The following is an 18572-nucleotide window of genomic DNA, read 5'->3' as shown; positions in this document are numbered from 1 at the left end:
TGTAATAGCAGACACGTAATACATTCTGTTACAAAAAACACGACGTGATACATCTTGTTGCTTCTCGTGAGCATAATTTCGAATATGTTCGTAATGAAGAGTTCAGTTGATTCAGAACTTCAGGGTCTTTCGGGATGTGACACAGAGTTCCGTTGCTTCATTATCTGAAGCTGTCTTCCATGTCACACTTTACAACAATCTTGTACCTGTACTGCTCAGAGGTGTAATACCTGTACGCAAAAAGAACTTCATCGACGCTCTTGAGGGAGTCCCGAAAAGATCTATACGTAGATGTAGCATTTTTAAATAACCTCTTAGGTTAAAATTCACTTTATGCATCTAACGGTATTAGAGTGTGGCATAAATCAATCGGCATGGGTATGGTTCCCTACCAGTCCGAAATAACACTGCTGTTATCTAGGATGCGGAAAGCAATAAAAACCTATAGGGGCTTATGTTTCTGTTGAGTAAGCATGTCTGCACGGTTTTTTTAGATCATGAAATAACACGTTATGCAATTGTCCGAAGCACAAGTTGTTGTTAAAGTTGAAATTAATCCTACAGAGCGTATCAATGGCGCTATTTTCGAAAACGTAGACCAGCTATTGAGCTTTTTCAGAACTTACTATTGATTGAACAAACGTGTTGGATACTGCTTTCTATAGTTTGCTTGCGCACGCATGTAATTATAATACAAAATTCGATTTTTGACGATACAAAGCAAATACATGCATTTCTGTGTTTTTATCTCCGTGGACGAGACGTGGAACTGAGTCTGCGGCGCTATTCGGGGTCTGTTAAATCAGATTCACAATTAGCATAGAACGCTTTGTTGGACTAGCTCAGTATTTCTCCTACGGTTATGGGCGTACGATATTTCCAAATGACTACGCTCCTTACCATTGCTGTTATCTAGGATGCGGAAAGCAATAAAAACCTATAGGGGCTTATGTTTCTGTTGAGTAAGCATGTCTGCACGGTTTTTTTAGATCATGAACACACGTTTCAATCTGAAAACTGAGAATTTTTGTAGGATATTTTACTAACAAACGTCTATTGCGTTTTTAGCATTGCGGAAATCAATAGCTAATTAATAGCTTCTTTATTCTTATGAAATCTCTTCTCCAAGCTGCATAAGGTGAGGCAAAAGCCTCTTGACAATTTGAAAGAAGCCGCTGCACAAGTTGATGGCGTTCATTCTTCTACATCTGTTCAGATAACGGGGCAGAAAAAGTAGTAGAAATTAATGATAAAAATCCGTCGACTAATTTACGGCCCCACCTTACTTAATACAAATATCTATCTTTTAACAAGTAATTTTAATAAATAAATAGGTAATTTTAATAAATAACAAGTAATTTTAATAAATAAAAAAAATAAAAAGGGTGGCCGAGCGAAGGATCTTGGTTTGAGATATATACAAGAGTATAAGGTACATAGGACATGTGTATGGTATAAAATCTATATTTCAGTAGAGCGCGAGATGTCGGATTGCTATGTGTAGATCCATCGCGATTTCTCCTTCAAACTGACCTCAATCTCGTGTCAGTAAACGACCACCAGCCGGTAGATTCCATTTTTCCACAATTGGTTATTAATAGTTTATATTTATTCGTTATCCAACGACTGGCGTAATAAATAGACGGTTACTAACTGGTCCTTTCTATATGAGGTCCACTCTGCAAGTTCGGCGCGGGACACAGTGAGTCGCGTACTAACCATAATACACATAAATTCAAGTTAGTCGAATTATTTAACCTTTAGTTCAGATTATATATGAATGCATCAAAGCTGAACATCGCTATGGAGCGCGTCAATTAGCTCCCAGAGCAGTCTATATATAATCTCTTTTATCTTTTATTTTAGCTCTACTTTTACGAGACCCGCTCCGTTTAGTAGCGTAACTTTGACATAGATTTTACCCGCAGTTTTCTTCTCATATAAGTCACTGATAACAGCGCAATCTTTCTTTTTCATAGAGTGAACCACAACTGGTTTGTCGTAGGCCAGCTTTGGGAGGCATTTTGAGCGCACGGGACGCAGGCACTTATGTAGGCCCGGGAAGCTCGGCAACGTCGATAGACACATGAAATTGGAACGAACTCCACAGAAGTCACACGATGGAAATCGCCTGCACTAGCATCAGGCGCTTGAATGGTGACTGCGGCGCATTTCGGATAGTTTCTCTTTTTGCTTAAACTGCGCGGCCGACTTACTGGGCCGATATCACCGACGACGGCTTCACGCGGACGACAACTCGCCCGTCGGCTTACAACTCTGCTTGCCCTGATAGTTGATCCCCAGTATAAGTGAGTCCCGGGATCCGCTGGGCAGTAGCGATCGGCTCTTAGTTTACTATGAGCGCTTTCACCGCAGCTTAAAGCTTCCTTTCTCTCTCATCCCAGCACCCCGTCTAGCGCAAGCGTGCTCTGTTTCTTTAGCCCTCCCGAGGAGTGTTCACCTCCAGGCTTGGCAGTTCTACCCGACACAGTGCGCCCTGGCTCATACGTCCCTAGAATCTACTTGACTGTGAGTTGGACCGGGTTCGATATCAAGAAATCGGTATAAAGGCTCGTGTGGAAAAAGCAAGTACTAGCTAGACTTAAGCGTTAGGAATACGACGACAACGAGTGGCCAGCCGACCAAACAGCCAACGTCGACAAACTAAAAATTGCCGATCAAAAAACTCTTCTGAAAAAGATATGGGAATAGAGCAGAACAGGAGCTGAATGTAGGCAAAGCGATATCGCTGTGCGTTGCGGGGCCTGTCTGGGGAGCAAACGACCACCCCTGCGCACCGCAGATATATAGTTCGACTCTCACAATATATGAGCTTTCTGCAATGAGCAGATGAGGTGTCACCACGATTCCCGAGAATACTTGTGGTCTTGGCTGTTACGCAGCAGCTGGACCGGCACGTGATGTTGGTCAATCTCACGGTGAAAAACGTAACAACGATCGAAAAGCTGGTTAGATCTTCTATGCCAGCTGAACCAATGAAGATATTTACGATACCCTTTGGAGAATGCTTTGAATGTAGATTATTGAAAAGTGAAAGTATCTCAAAAACAGTTCCACCTAGCGTTGCAAAAAAGCGAGAATGATGCATATCAAATTTTCAAAACTACGAAAAGCTCTGTATTAGCTAACTGTTTAGCCTTCGATGATAGATACCAATAAGCGTAGTGCTGATCGAGTACCATCATAACTTTATGATGAGTTTTTCGTGAACAATTCATCGTGAAAGGCGACCAACAGGCGGAAGATGGTTTTGTCGACGCAAAGGCAGAGGCCTATTTGAAACGTGAAAACATTAGGGTTAAAATATTCGTATGAACGGAGAAGAAGATATATCGATTGAGCTATTAGAAAAATGACTTTATTCTATCATAATGCAACGCGTTGATGCTTAACAGGAGATTAATTCTTTATGGCGATTCCTATCATCGGAATCACAGCAAATCTGCGTTGTTTTGTAGAGGTCATCCGAAGCAAAAATATACAGCACTAGACTAGAAAAAATTTTTTAAATAGCTAGCCCAATACATGTCATAATCATATCACAACAACCGAACATATCTGGCCCATTGGAAAGCCGTAACAATAAAACTATCCAACATCATTGTGTGAACATAAGCAAGAAATTTGCCTATCTGCCGGCCGATCAAAACAGTTTTAATGAGCGTGCTATTATTTTCGTGCGTGGACGCTTCAGACGTGGCAGGAAAAACACAAAAAAAGCAGTAATCAACTATACGAAAATCGTAACTCTCCTTCAAAGTCAACCTTAGCCTACCCTTCTGTGCCCTTTTATGCTGCTCTTAAGTGCCTGCGATTTTACCTGTTACAGGACTAAAATCTTCGTCGAGTTTAGAACATGCCTCTCAAAAGCATGTTTTACAAGCACGACAACTAATGAATTGTCTTTTCTTTTGTGCTATTAGTCAGATTAAACGTATGGTAGCGCGCCCACAAGCATGCCCGAATGAACGGTCTACCAGAGCTAAATTGCGCTTACAGAATTAATAGACATTAAGGAAACAAAAATGTACAAATAGAAACTGAGCTAGGCTTTCATCTAATCCTATAGAGATTCAGTTTCTTCTACGAAACAAGAAACATCAGATAAAGTTTTATGCATATCTCTTATTATTACACACAGCTAATGTAAACAAAAAAAAAGGCTTAGGTAAATACAAAGGCCGAAAATAAGTCATTGTACTATGCAGATTCTTATATAATTCACACGAAAGTTTGCATGTATAATTTTGTGTTGACAAAACGGTTAGAACTAGAACGGATAACTGAATACTCTAGCAAACGTTTCCGGAACCACTAACGCCGGTTGTTCAGCTTCGTAACTCCAACTTATTCCACACAAAGTACGTTCTGCTTCCAATCGTATTTAAGGGGAGCTAGATACCTTTTTTCCACCAGCATGATGCGTCATAACGTTTCCTTTTTCGCGCCGTTGCTAGCGGGTGGTAGCGATGCCCCGTCTCACGGACGCGAAAGCGCATGGTTAATGATGCCCCACATTAACGACCGCTAGTTTATCCGTGGACCTTAGCACCGGTGATCACTTTCACGTTGATTATCTATTGCTGGCCGTTGCTGAGATCCTGCCGTCCCATACCAATGGATTGATTTTGTGGTAGGCTATTGGGGCAAAGCAGGAAAAGAACTAAAAAGCTTACATAAATGTTAATGGTATCTAGAAATCCTTATCCCGGAATGAATACGGTTGTCTTTTGAGCCTTGTGTTTGTGGAAAGTCTGCCAATTCCGCCCGGCAAAACCTACGGATAGTTTCGGATAATATTGAAGTAGAAACACGATCAGCTGCCGAGTCGGCCGGCTATAACGACTCAACCAGAGTTATTATTGGGTTGGGAGTGCGACGTAGTTAGCTTCATTTTGGCTTTTTTCGTTTCAGGAAACCTCAGATTCTACTAGCAGAGTTAACATCTAAACTATTGTCCACCGTTGTGAAGGTTGGTGAGACACGTGGGCTGATCCGAATCGGGCTGGGTCAATTACGGTTAGGTAGCACCACCACGTTCGCGGTCTTAGGAAGGCTATCCCCGAATACTGTCGCAACCGGCGGAAAAGCAGCCCTGAAGGCGGCCCCGTACCATCCATGACGATTGTTCTGTCCAGGAAGACGGGCAATGCCGGTGCTGTCCAATGGAAGCGTTCGACGGCGGACGAGAAGAGACAATAACGCCGCACCACCGGATAACGAGGCAAGAGTTTAAACACACCTACCAATCGGTCTGTGGGCAGACAAACTAGAACGAACTACCGACAAAATGTTCGATCGCTGTCCATAGACAGTAGCCAAGAGTCTCAAAAAAAGACCACCACGAAGGTAACAGATGGTGAGAGGACTCACACAATAGAAGCTCGCGAGGATGAAATTGTGTTCTGTTGTTTGATGTGTGGTGTTAGGGCAAACGCAAAAGTGCTTGAAGATTAGGTCACTGCAGCTTTTCGTAGTGTATCAATTGCTACCCGTTTAGTTAAAGGCGTAATTGCATGCTAATGGAAAGTTCAGTGAAACTGCACACGTAGTGATTTGGGCAGGCGATTGCGACTAATTTTCGGACCAATAGAGTCCATGTTTCTATGCAACGTATGTGTTATTTTCTATTGTCTAAATTGCTCCTTACAACAATATGGGATAGGTTGATTTTATAGATAGTTCAGTAAACTCTGAGTAATACCACAGCAATGGACTGGCGCATAAGTTTTATACCTTTTACAAGAAAAAAAACACCGTAACGTTGGGGAATATTGAAAATCATTTTCATTCGATTACATAGAGCTCAAGTTTGTGGAACAACAACGACAAGCTATCCGCTTGCTGAATTGGCAATGTTCTGAGAACTCAATTGTGCCTTGCAATCGGATTTTTTTTGGAAAATTTAAAAACGACCTGAGCGAGCCAATAGGTTGGTTGATTGATTTCAGGACCACGTCCCTTCCAAAACAGTAATAGCCTCATAACAATCTCTTTACCAACACAACTATTAGTATTTGCGCGCAAATGTACTCAGCTGTACATTAACAATTAACGATGTTATTAACTGAATCTAGGGTTTGCGGACGTTGTAGTCTGCGCTTCGTCGGCTTTTGCCGGGGTAATTCCCGTGGGCGGACACTCGAACACGTTCCGTAAACAGGCTGTAGGTGTTCATATCTGAACGAATACAAACTCAATGCAGTTTCCCGCCCGAAACAACTTTCATTTAGCCAATACGACCTCAACTAACGCTATGGCTCTTTTCACGAGTGGCGCCCTTTCTTGAAAAATGATTATTCGCCTAGGGCTATACTCCGAAAGCGGCGTTTCAGACCTCTATAGCAAAAGTCCACATCAACGTATGGTAAAGTTGTGGTAAGGGCTTCGTGTGCTAGCTATAATTTGCTTACTTTTTCGCGTAACAGGACAACGCTAATTACGCCTTTGGATATGACATCCAGAACGGGTATGGTGCTCTGAATGGACGTAAGGAGTCTGGTAGTCCTGGGGGCGTTGTTGATGGGCGTTACCGAAGCCTATGCAGACAAGCTCGGTTTTCGAGCACAGATTAAGACCAACGAATCCGGCACTAAGGTACGATAAGCAAATCATAGGTCATAACCAGCCTATCGATATAGGGGACCCCCTTTAAGTTTCGCTATTTGATGTTCATTAAAATTTGTCAAGGCAGTATAACTGGATTAGCTAAAAGCCATCGTTGTCGAGCTAATTTAACCAGGACTCCTTAATTATTATTAGATATAACTTTACACCGAAGTCATTGTAGGCCTGAACAATGAACTTTTACACAACAACAATCTGGTCTCTACGCTATACGAATTGAGGTCTTCACACACAGCGCAGTCAGTTTTCCGACAAAGATAACCGAATCAGTAATAGTGATTAATGTCTACCACTTTACGATTTTTTGTTGCAGACATCGTAGCATCATTGCACGTCATTGCAGCGCTAATGGCAAGGTACCACCTGCTGGCAGCCCTTACGAAGCTCCCCATATTGTAACACCGGTTACCTTCAAATTACGGACCGGTTCCATTCTATAATTGAATTATGCCTGGTCCCCGACTGAAACTAAGGCTATGGTGGCTGGTGCCGGCGCTAAACTGCTAATCGAAAACTTCTGCCTAAGCCCAGTAGAAGAATGCCTTCGCGGAACAAAAACTAGCACACTTATAAATGTGATCGACGCTATCGGCCACGGCGAAACACAAAAACAGCCTGTGATTTATGTATTTGAACTGGACCTTGAGATACCTTAGAAGACGTGCAGCACGAGTTTCCCAAGTGTGCACCGTTGGCTGTGAGAAAAAAAATGCACGTTTTCATGCTCGATTCGATAATTCTGCACAAGTGTGGTTGCACTGATTTCTCTCATTAGTTTTAATATGTTTTTGGAAACGCTTCGGGACACGCGCGTGCCAATTTTCTTTTGCCACCTGTGTATGTGACCTATTTATCAAGCAGATATATTTACCAGTTTTAGACAATTGTCCAGTTCGCTATTGGCTGATATATTCTTAACTATCAATTACACCGATTTTTCGTTACATACAGTCATTGTCACTGTTTATCTTCTTTGTTCCGATGTCCCATATTCTGCTTTAATAGCATCCTTTTGGCCTGTTTTTCATCAATATGCGAAGCTTATACATAACGCTAACTGTTTTGATTTGTACTGCGTGAGCATTTGAACAGGTAGGTATATTTAAAAATGTACCTACCTGTTCAAATCGATAATAGTATTAAATGCAAAGGTTAACTGTCTGGCACCTTTTTTTTTGGCCTATTGAATAAAGTTATTCATGATCATTCCGTGCCATTACTAATCTAACGAGCATTACTTTAAATATGGTGGAACGTCGAGCGTGTTTTTATTTGAGTTCCTTATTCTATCGATAGTTTATAAACATTTTTACAATGGCACATTTTAGCATGGCCTCTTTAGAGCAGGATTTATTTGGCTGATAGGCTATACGTACTTGTGCTAGTAATTTATGCAAATGGGTTTCGACCCCCTATACAAGAAAACATTACATTCATCTGTCATTTTTTTTAAGAGTCAAATTGCACGACCTATAATACCCCAGTTTTTCCATATAGTCCCCTTTATCAGTTCGTGTTGCTTTAGAGTTCTCAACCGTCAGTCTCGCTCATTTACGCACACACTATTAGATGGACGTGAACACTTCGTTGTGAGATAGCATGCATAATACCTTCGTTAGTTGTCATTTAAAAGAAAATATATCGATACTCCGTTCTTTCGATTTTATGCTTTGCTTCACATTCTACAATTGTATTCTCTCAGCTTGTCCTACTTCGGTCGCCTCAGCTCGAGATGCTTTCTTGGCTTGGTCTTCGCTCTCGGACATTTCTTTCGTCCTCTGGCGATTTTTTTTCGTTCTTATGGCGAGAGAGCAGGCGGCGGCGGCGGGGGCTTGTCTGCCTTATTCCGCACGGTCCATTGCGAAGGGGACATTCCTGCTGCTCCTTTAGTTTATTACCATCCCTGCTCCGTTCGATTTTCTTCAGGTTTACCAGCTGTGTTCTGTGTTGCACCATCTACCGACGACCGCTGACCGGCCGCTTTTGACCAGTTGACCGCCGCGTCGTCGGACGCTTGGCAAATTGGCTGCTGTCGCCTGCGGCAGTACTGGCATGCTTTTGGCAGGAGGCTTGACCACGCAAATTCGTCGAGACAGGAAAAACTGTCTGCGTGTCCCCGACTTGCCTTTCAGCAGCCCTTCGGCAGCATCTTCACTCCATACTCTTTTTGCTTCTCCGTTTCTTTCAACGAATCGAAGAACGAGTTCGGCACCCGAATAGGAAGTGCTCCCGTTCTTTGCAGAGTGACCAGGCACACTGTGCCGCCTTACCGCTTTAGCCTGAGCGGCCCTCGTGCACTTCAGCAGGAAGATCAGCATCTGCCAGCTTATCCAAGTCTCCAAAAACAACAGCGGCGAAGCTAAACAAAATAAGGACGAACAAAGACACGGTGGCGTGAAGATGAGCAACTTTGGATGAGACCGGTATAAATATAAAGATAAAAGAGAGCAGAGAAGCCTCTAAGTTGTTTGCTCTTGTTCGTCATACGTCGCAGTCGACAAAAAACAACCGCAGGTCGAGAGGGGTCTTTGAGGCTAAAATGGATCAAAGACTGCATGGGGCAGCTTGATTCGAAACATGCGGTCACGGAGCGTCACAGCAGATGTGTTCAAGATTCAGGGAAAACCCAATAGACATCTAGCAGTGGCAGTCTGGCTATATAATATGTATTAACATAACGAGGAAGTGACAGCAAACAACAGAAGTAGTATTCAACAGGTTTGTAAGTTCCACAGGTACTGCTTTGTAAACAAGGTTACAATGAATTCAGCCCCTTACGCCCAACAGAACGGATATATCGATTTCATTAATACTCTTTTCAAAAGCTAGATATCTCATCATATTCTACCACACTTAGTGAAACAATAAACAGCCTGTGTAAAATATATGCAATCCGAAATAGTTTATTTTACCCCTCAGTTATAGCTGGGTTTTACAGGCTTTTGGGAAAAACACGCACAATGATTTTTTCCTCGTCTTCAAAGTAATCATTGTTTTACGTTAACTTGCTATGAAGAGACCACCTTAAAAAGTTCAACTGTGAGATTGCCTGCTAGTAGAAGATCGTACGGAACTTAGCTAAGTTGTTCGTTCTGTAGTTCTGTACCGATACCTTTTACCGATAATTTTTTTTGACTTTTCGTTGAACTTCGTTTCATTTTGTCGCGCACCATAGCGCATAATCGTCAATCAGCCGCTGCAGACCAGTGAGCCGAACCGCGTATAACATCTAAGAAGCGCTACGGTGCCCGGACGGTACATGAAAGTGGTCAACATTTTTTTATTTTTTGTTCGTTTTTTTTCCATTATAAAGACCTTTGTTCCTTTTGCTGTGATCTAAGTTTGTTTCTTTTTAAATTCGTACCGGCCGTCCAACGTTGTCACCTGTCCGGCGGCAATTTCCGCTCCGCCTACCGTCGCTCTATGTTCTCCCGTCTTTTTGTCCAGTTTCTTGCAGTATCCGATGATCTCTGGTCTATGATGTTGTGCTGGCACGACAATCTTAAAAAATTTAGAAGTTATATCACAACTTTTCTCGTGTGTACGGCTCAGCGCGGGGCACGGGCATATGCTATGCCCCTGCAGCAAGTGGTGTGTACGAATCCCTTCTCTTTCTTTCGCTCTAGCTGCTTGAAGGGCCCGGGCATTCTGTTGGCTTCGGAGTCAGCAAAGGCGGCAGTGGCGATGGCGTTAGCGGGTGACACTGTGCAACTGCAACATCAATAGCGATCGCTATGGAAGCGCGTGGCAACGGATGAGCACACGTTTTCACTTCGGTATCGATTTTAATTCGATTTTGTTGTTCTCCAGAAGCCTTGGGTCTTCCTGAAGCGGGTTTTCGTAGTCCGCCTCTCCTACGAGACAACGCAACTTTGCTCTAACTTCCGTCTCCGATCCTGTCCTGGTCCTGTTTGGACTGTTTTCGGATTTTCCATGCAGAGGATAGTGAAAGAAGGACGCACCCGACGAACGGGTCCTCCGTGACGTTCACAGTCCAGCCCCTTTATCGGCCCCCTCTGGAGCACGATTGGAACACACGGAAACTTCTACTTAGAGATCTCTTCTTCTTCCTCTTCTCTCCCTCTCACTTGATCAAGTGGATGGTGAACAGATCTCGCAACGTAGCACAGTTGCAGCCGTAGCAACATCTTGAGCAGCAGCTGTAGCAGTCTTCAGCCGGTAAGGCATAGTGGCAATAGCTCTATGACGTGGTCCTTTGTTCAATCGGGGTACGGGGATACGGGCAAACATGACTTGAGCCATCGTTGGTGTTGCCACTGGCATCGTCTTGCATTGTCCCAGAGGCTGGTTCGTGGGACCATGAGGCGCCCACTTCACCGGGAGGGGGAAAATGGAGCCAGCCGATTTTGCGACACCATGATGACAAATTGTGGTAATTTAAAGCAAATCAAGCAGAAAAAGAAGAAGATGCGAGGGTATAACGGAGTAGTGGGATAGTAGAACGTGAAGGACAAGACACCGGGCGATGACATAGGATCATGGCTGAGCAGAGAGGAAAGGAAAGATGGGAGAAAGCGGCTTCTTTTGCTGGAGCTGGTACAACTATTATAACAATACGTGTTGTCCCTCGTATAGCGGCGGGACGGTGAGCAACGGAGTGGTGGCCGACGGTGACTGAAATTGGTGCGAAGGCAGCAGGCCGTTAGGCAGAGCTCTGCCTATAGTAGGATTAAAGCACCAGAGAGCAGAAACGCACGGCTCGTGGTAGCAGCAGTAGCTGGGCTATGTGACAACGGCAAGGGGAAAAAGAAGCGCAGTGAACAAGCCGGGCGGCCAAGTGGTCCTTGATACGCGCTTGTGAAGCGGCTGAGATCGCCGATGACGGTCGGTGAAAAGGGAAAAGATGCAGTCGGTGAAAGAAAATCACCGCAAAAGGACTTCGGGAGTGACTTTGCTCGAAGAAATTGGCGTCCGGCGTTGTCATGAGAGTTTAGAATGAAGGAGGAGTCAGGATGAATGAGTGAGTGGTGTCTAGATTCTTCGCGAAGAGTTTGTTGTTGGTCGAACAGCGTTCGGCGGAGTCGAATGTTGTTCGACTCCGCTTACATGGACGGCAAATGCGATTGATAGAGGAAGTCAGTGAAACGAGCGGCTAGCTTCCAAATAGGCCCTTTTCGCCTGGATTGCTACCGACCGGCGCTTGCAACAACTTCCGAGGGCGGAGCGTCCTATCCTCCCTTGGTTCCTTCGCACTTAAAGCCCTTGGTTCGTGCTAGAAGCGAACTGAAAGCATGTCAGGGTTGCTGCGAGGCTTGTGAGAGAAGCTGTTGGCGTAAACACAACGTTTAACCGTTATTACGCCGGTAGACGATTCAATGTAGTTACATACAGTTGATATGAAGATGAAAAAGGAATTAAGACTGAACGCCTTGGGTCACTCTTACAAAGGATGTCTAAGGAAATTGTGAATTGACAATTTTGATCCTGGTTTGATGGCTCAATGGATATACATTTAATATGGGGTGATAGAATTGTTTACGGAAGTTTTCGCTGTTGTTCTTGTCTGTCATCTCATTCACGAGGTGAAACTACAGTCTTACTAATTATTTTTATTTCATTTTTCTGTGCTTTATGGTTCATAAAATAGCCGGATCAAGTCATGTTTTCTTCTGGTAGTTTCGAAACGAATCAACCTTCTTCGTTTTGCAAACTGGTTATTAATTAGGTATCATGTTATGTAGGACGTCATCCGTTTTCGTCAGCCAGCTTTTGACACTTTCGTGCCTGCTTATCTACCCTCTATTTGCATACAATTCTCGCATCGTAGCTGATTGTTACTAACAAAGGTATAAGAATAATGTGATGCCTAAGCATGCACGAATCGCTATTGCATGCGCCAACAGCTTGACAAAATACGCCTACCCCCCCCCCCTCCACCTGACTCGACGCGAATTCAGATCTTGCGGGAGATCTGCACACCACGCCATTCCTGTGGTTCTGAAGTGGCCAGCCTCAAGTGCGACTAGTGGAGGAGTAACAGGCGCGGCGTAAAATGGCAAAATGAACTTTCCAATATTTCCGTGCTGTCGATTGTACCGAATGGATGAGTGGTGAGCCTTGCGAGGTCTTTCTCTTTTTCCCTCCTCTGCCTTTTGACTTTTCTTTGATCGGAAACCCCGGAAACCCCTGGGCGTGCGATGCAGTATGCGCCTTTCTGTCTGCAGGTTCGTCCGTCTGTCATTGGTCGGTTGGTCCGACCACGAAATTTCTCCATCCTGCCCTTCTTCGTCGACACTTCGCGCATTCGATTCGATGTGATCGGTCGCGCCTCCGCCGAAATATGTAGCCCCACATCAAGACTGTCTCAGTTTGCCTAAGCTACAATACTTCTAAACGACATCTATTCACCAGCGATTGTCGCCTAGGAGTCAGAGGTTAGACAGGCAGACAGAGAGCCCGTTCGCACGGCCGCAATTCAGCCTTTCTCCAAGCTGAGCTAGCTCTATCCGTTCCTCGCCCACGCCTGTCACCTCCAACAATCCCTCTTGCGACTCACCATTCCTTTCATCCGAGACGAAGTGATGGTGGCGCACCGGCAGCACCGTCGACGGTGGTTGCCGCTACAGTGTCTTGCTAGCGCACCTTCATTCTAACACCGCCAATCTCATCCCCCTAGGCCCCAAGCTGCCTTGGCTTCGAAGCGTTCTGCATGCCCTTTTCCTATTCTGCTAGATGCGTTGGGATTGTCGTTCGAAGTCCGTCTCTTACAGGCTCCAACTAACTCCTCGCGCAGTCTTTTCGCCGCTCAGCCAGGAAGCGCTTGCCTGGCTGTAGCTGCCTCAATCCAGCTACGCTGGTAGGATGCGACATTCCCATATTTGCTGGGTTTTGTGCAAGATGACTTACTATACACGTATCGCTGTGTTGACTTTTGACGTTTTGAGCAGAAAGAAAAAAAAAAAGATGAAAAAGGAAGAACGAAGAGCCGCAAGATGGCGTTTACCGTACGACTTAAGATTCAACGCTTTAGCGAAACGAAGGCAAAAAAGAAAATCTGCACCACAAGGATCAGAAAGCGATCCAAAGCTACAAAAGTAAGTTATTTACGTTTTTATTGAGAATGAAAAAAATGATATATTTAAAAATTCCTACTTTAGCAGAGTCTATGGGACCATAAAAAAAAGCAATTTTTTAGACAAATTCGTAATTTTTTAAAACCATAATTCGATTCGATTAAAATCATGTTAGATTTCTTCCATACCGAGTTTGGCGATCACAATATGTCATTACCTATTTGATTTCCACATAAATAAAATGCATTTCATAGACTACACGCTGAATCCGAGAGGCCTTCGATGTAACAGAGAAGTGAGGTGCAATTCTCGCGATTTACTCACGAGCAAATCGAGGTACTTCGAAATGTATGGGCCAACGAATCACGCATAACAACACTGGAATTTGATTATCTTGCGATGCAGTTATGCAAGTCGTTCGGCGACGACTCTGCCAGGATCCGAAGAAACACACAAGGCAGAAGGCGAAAATCTGTTCTATCATTTTAGCATTGTCTAGCTATGGCGTAACGAAGACTTTGCCTTGCCGCATTCGTGAAGCTGGGGCAAAGCTATCGGAAGTCGGCAATCGACCGACAGGAACAACGGAAGCGTGACTTCAAGCATTACTTCGTTTCAACTTCGTTAAGTGAGCGCTTTAACATAACGACGAAATCAGACTAACTGAAAAGGAACGGGGTCCTGGGTTGGGAACACCACAATAAAGAGTCATATCGTATTCGTTGTCTTGATTCTTGTCAAACGAGGGAAGGAAACAGAAAGAGAGTAAAAGCATGTGTCGGACATGCCAAGAGTAGATTTTACCGGTCTGCATAGAAGCCTCCTGGGGCTTCAACTTCCTTCAATCATCCGGGTCACTCACTCAGCTGTATCGTCAGTTGCCTGGGTTAACCTTCAACGGCGCGCGGGTTAAGCCCGTCGACGCTACGCTATCGCTGCATACGCACTGTTTTTCTCCGACATCACTACGTGCGCTACTGTTACCATATACTAGAGTGCGGGTACTCCTACGGACGGGACAGTACGTTGCGTGCTGCTCTCGCGACGCTCCGTTCCTAACAGCATGCGGGAATAGTGAATGCAAAACACGCACATTGTACGGGTGAAGCAGGGGAAGGGGTTCAAGAACGCCGTGGCTTTCTGTTGCAGCACTGAGAGGTAGTGGAAGCAACGGCGTGGTAGAATGGGTCTGTGGAAAGAGCGGCAAAGACTCGCGCCGGCGCGTTCATTGCAAAAAGACGACGCGTCTTTGCGAAGTGAAGTCGCCAAAACGCCGCAGCGGCTACCGGTGCGGCAACCGAAACGACGCAGTCGCCCAGTCGACGGGAGAATCACGGGAAGAGAAAGCACCCTAACCCTCACCGGCAGTGCAATAGAAAGGCCACGCGCGGTTCGTCGCAGACTAAAACTTCCTGAAATTCATCACAAATGCAAGTAGCGACGAGCAAGCAGGCACATGAAGCGCTGTAGCTCGCACGAGTCAGCTTGCATGACCCGCAGAGTATTCACTATTCGACATTTTGGAAGAAGAGCGTTGTCATTGAAATTGGTAACGGAGGAAGGCATCTTTAGGCGGATAAACCGTCGACACGGTTTGTGAGAATCGGCGATGGACGACTCGAAGGGGGAGTAGGTGTAGCAAGGGAAGCAAGCTTCAGGTGCACTCATCCGAACAAATTACAGCAATAGAAAAGATTACAGGAGCCGCATCAGCATATAGCAAAGGATTCGTTCTGTCCACCGGCTTGTAGTTTCTTGGCTCGACTCGATCATTCGTGGAAAGCGAACGAGGCGGGTCGAGGTTTAACACAGGATTCGATTATTTAGACAAATCTTAAGCCATCACAGAAATTCTCGTCGCACATCGCCAATTATTGCAAAAGGACAGTCTTCAATCAAAAGGTGGTTCGAAAGGTTCAGGTAGGCACATTCTTAAATTTCGTTGTTTCACGAACGGTGTCTACAAACATTCTACACCTGGAGGTGGTAAAGCACTTCTAGGTAAGGTTTGATCGAGATAAATATTATCTTTTGCCGAAATACGATAGTATTATACGAATGATTTGGACGGGTAACCGTTGATCGTGGTCGTCCAGATTTTGGAAACTCGTCAGGACTTCTAACATACATATTAATACGAATGTCCAGAGTGATTCGCCAAGGTCTTTCGATGACAGATCGTTCACTGATTTATACGCCCTAATTCTCGTTCTAGTATTTAGCAAATGCGTATGTAGATATTAAAATTTATTTTAAGACAGAAAAAATTGAGCTAAGGATCGACTCAAGCGATAAACTTTGGTAGAAATAGCGAGTCGACGGTTCGCTCCCTTTCAAATCCTAAATCATTTTTCCAAGCGGGATTGCGCTCAGCAGGTTATTATATATATACATAATTATCTATATATGTACTTACAAAAGTTACGCAACTAAAGAATTATGGCAGTGATTACCAATTTCTTTTAGTATTCGATATGTTGCTTGCTTTAGGAACACAACGCATATTTAAACTGTGCACAAGTTCATCAGTAAGAGCCTCAGTACTTCAACTAATTTTTATCAGAATTTTAAGGTGATAAAGCAGATGAATTGAATCTCTACACAAGATGCTCGTTTATTCTCCCAACGCATAGAAACTTCTTCACTATCCAAGATGATATTGACCTGCGGGCGATAGACACTTATGGAACATGTGAATGTAAAAACAAAAAGTTGAAAAAAGAGAACAAAGTCAACCAGTTCGTAGAACTTAATCTTACGTAATGTTTACAGCAAAACGGTTGCTGCATAAATCAGCAACTAAGCTTTCAGAGATTTCAATACAACTTCACTTCAGTGAAATATTTAATCCAGAAAAATCCATTATTACAAATATCTGATCTTTATAACAAACCTTGTTGATTAACAATGCAAACCCCCAGCCTACCTAGCACGGATACGTAGGCTGTGTTCATCTTAATATGTGGGAGATAATGATCTACATATTGAAACGTCCTAGGCCTTGCTAGCTCGACATCATATTCTCCAATATCCAAAAAGAGGTTTTGACAGTGCCAGAAATTATGGGCCTTGGCTATTTTTATACCATGTTGATAAGTTGATAAGTTTCGTTGGGCTAGTTGTGATTTCAGACTAATGGCCAGCAATGCCGACAACAAGAACTTCGCAAGTTTTCGCACCCTTGACCATCGAAGTTAAAGGTCCCGTGGGAAACAAATCAGGCCACTTTACAGTCCGTCACCCGCAAATCCCACGGGGAGCATTATCATGACCAAGCGACTACTTTGAATTAATTCGGCAAGTGCTAAAATATATACGCAACTTGCTTACATGGTTAAGTTGCTTAAAATATAATGTGCTTTATTGAAGAAAAAATAAAAATTTTATTTTTTTTTCTCGGATTGAGCGTCTCAGACCTCTAAAGTTCAGTATGAGTTTTGAAATAGCTTCTATTCAGCAGTAGGTTTCATCGATGGAATGAATGAATCTGAAACTGCGATGAGCGCTTCTCAAAAGGCCCCTAAATGGAGCGATGCGATTGGTTCACCAGGGAGGAGGGCCCAGCCAATGGGAGCAGCGCAAAGGTTGAAGGTGGGCCGCCAGGTCGAAAATACGTTGCAAGGTAGAGGCCCTTATGATGGGGCCCTAGTAAGAAAAAGCCATGAAGGGCCCGTTAGCCAGGGGGCGCTACCGGTATAGGTTACAGATTATAAATGAATATAGTGTAGATAATTAAGAAAAAAATTAGGCTTCGCGTCGTCTTTTGATGCGTTCGTTTAAAAAAAATGCTTGCGAGGTTGTCAGCATTTATACGGGTGATAACGGAGGCATTATTAATATATCCACTCGTAGGTATGAAATATTTAATTATGTCTGGAATACAGCTGATGTTTAAAGATATGATTTGCTTCAAAAATAATTAAGTGTCTGTAGGCGTCGTCAACGCTGTTTTCTGAACGATTTATCGTGGAATACTACCTTAACATGTACTCCGTTTGCCATTAACTTATAATTTACGTACGACCCAGTAGCTTGTGGTAAGTTACGCGCCGACGGCCTCTTAGTTGCAAAACAACATTTCAGGTGATTTCAAACATTGTTCATTGGATTGAATGGCTTCGCCGTAAATGGACAACGCGGACCGCATAAGCGTATCACCCGTTTATAGAATAGATACGCAATGACTCGTACTATTGAATATATCCAGATACACTTGTCAAGATTGTGAGCTCCTACATATAAAATTCGCTTCTAATACCTGAATATTTCGTTGGCAAATCGTTACAAGTTCTAGCTGCTTAGATGACAGCGAAAGTGCTGCTTGATTAAGTGGCAGTATTATTAAATGATGCACGTAATAAGTACGGTACATAGCTTGCACGTCCTATCAAAAGCCTGCCAGGCTGCTGTGGTAAGTGATTACGCAGCTGTCCTCAACGAAAAATTGACAATCATCGAGTGAGGGTAACGGCCGCCATGCTTATACCCGGTAGCTTGGCAGATGTAAAGGTAGAATAGGTTCATTATGGGTTCGTTGATTGCGCAATTTGTATTAGCAGTCTTCTATGGGCCCTTGTTATCACTAGGATTAACGTTGTGCGACCTTTACTTGTAACAGAGGCTGACCCTTTGTAGGCCGATAGAGCCTTGTATTTCAGACAATTAGTCACTGCGCGCCACTTAAGCAAATTCGTTTAGGCCTTCGATCTGAACTATAAGCATATAGCTCAACGAATTTGTGTCGGAGTTGGGAAATATATCTAAGGATGGATGCTCTTTCGCCATTCATTCATGTTGTACGTACCATCCCTTAGACTTAGCTAATTGGGTGCGAGGTCAAAGGTCAAGTGGGACAAAAACAACCATTGGCCAACGTTTAGACCTATAGGT

This window comes from Varroa jacobsoni, unplaced genomic scaffold, assembly GCF_002532875.2.
Source record: "Varroa jacobsoni isolate VJ856 unplaced genomic scaffold, vjacob_1.0 scaffold_892, whole genome shotgun sequence".
In the NCBI taxonomy this organism is placed as follows: Eukaryota; Metazoa; Arthropoda; class Arachnida; order Mesostigmata; family Varroidae; genus Varroa; species Varroa jacobsoni.
The sequence above is the reverse complement of the archived record's forward strand: the minus strand, read 5'-3'. Positions refer to the sequence as shown.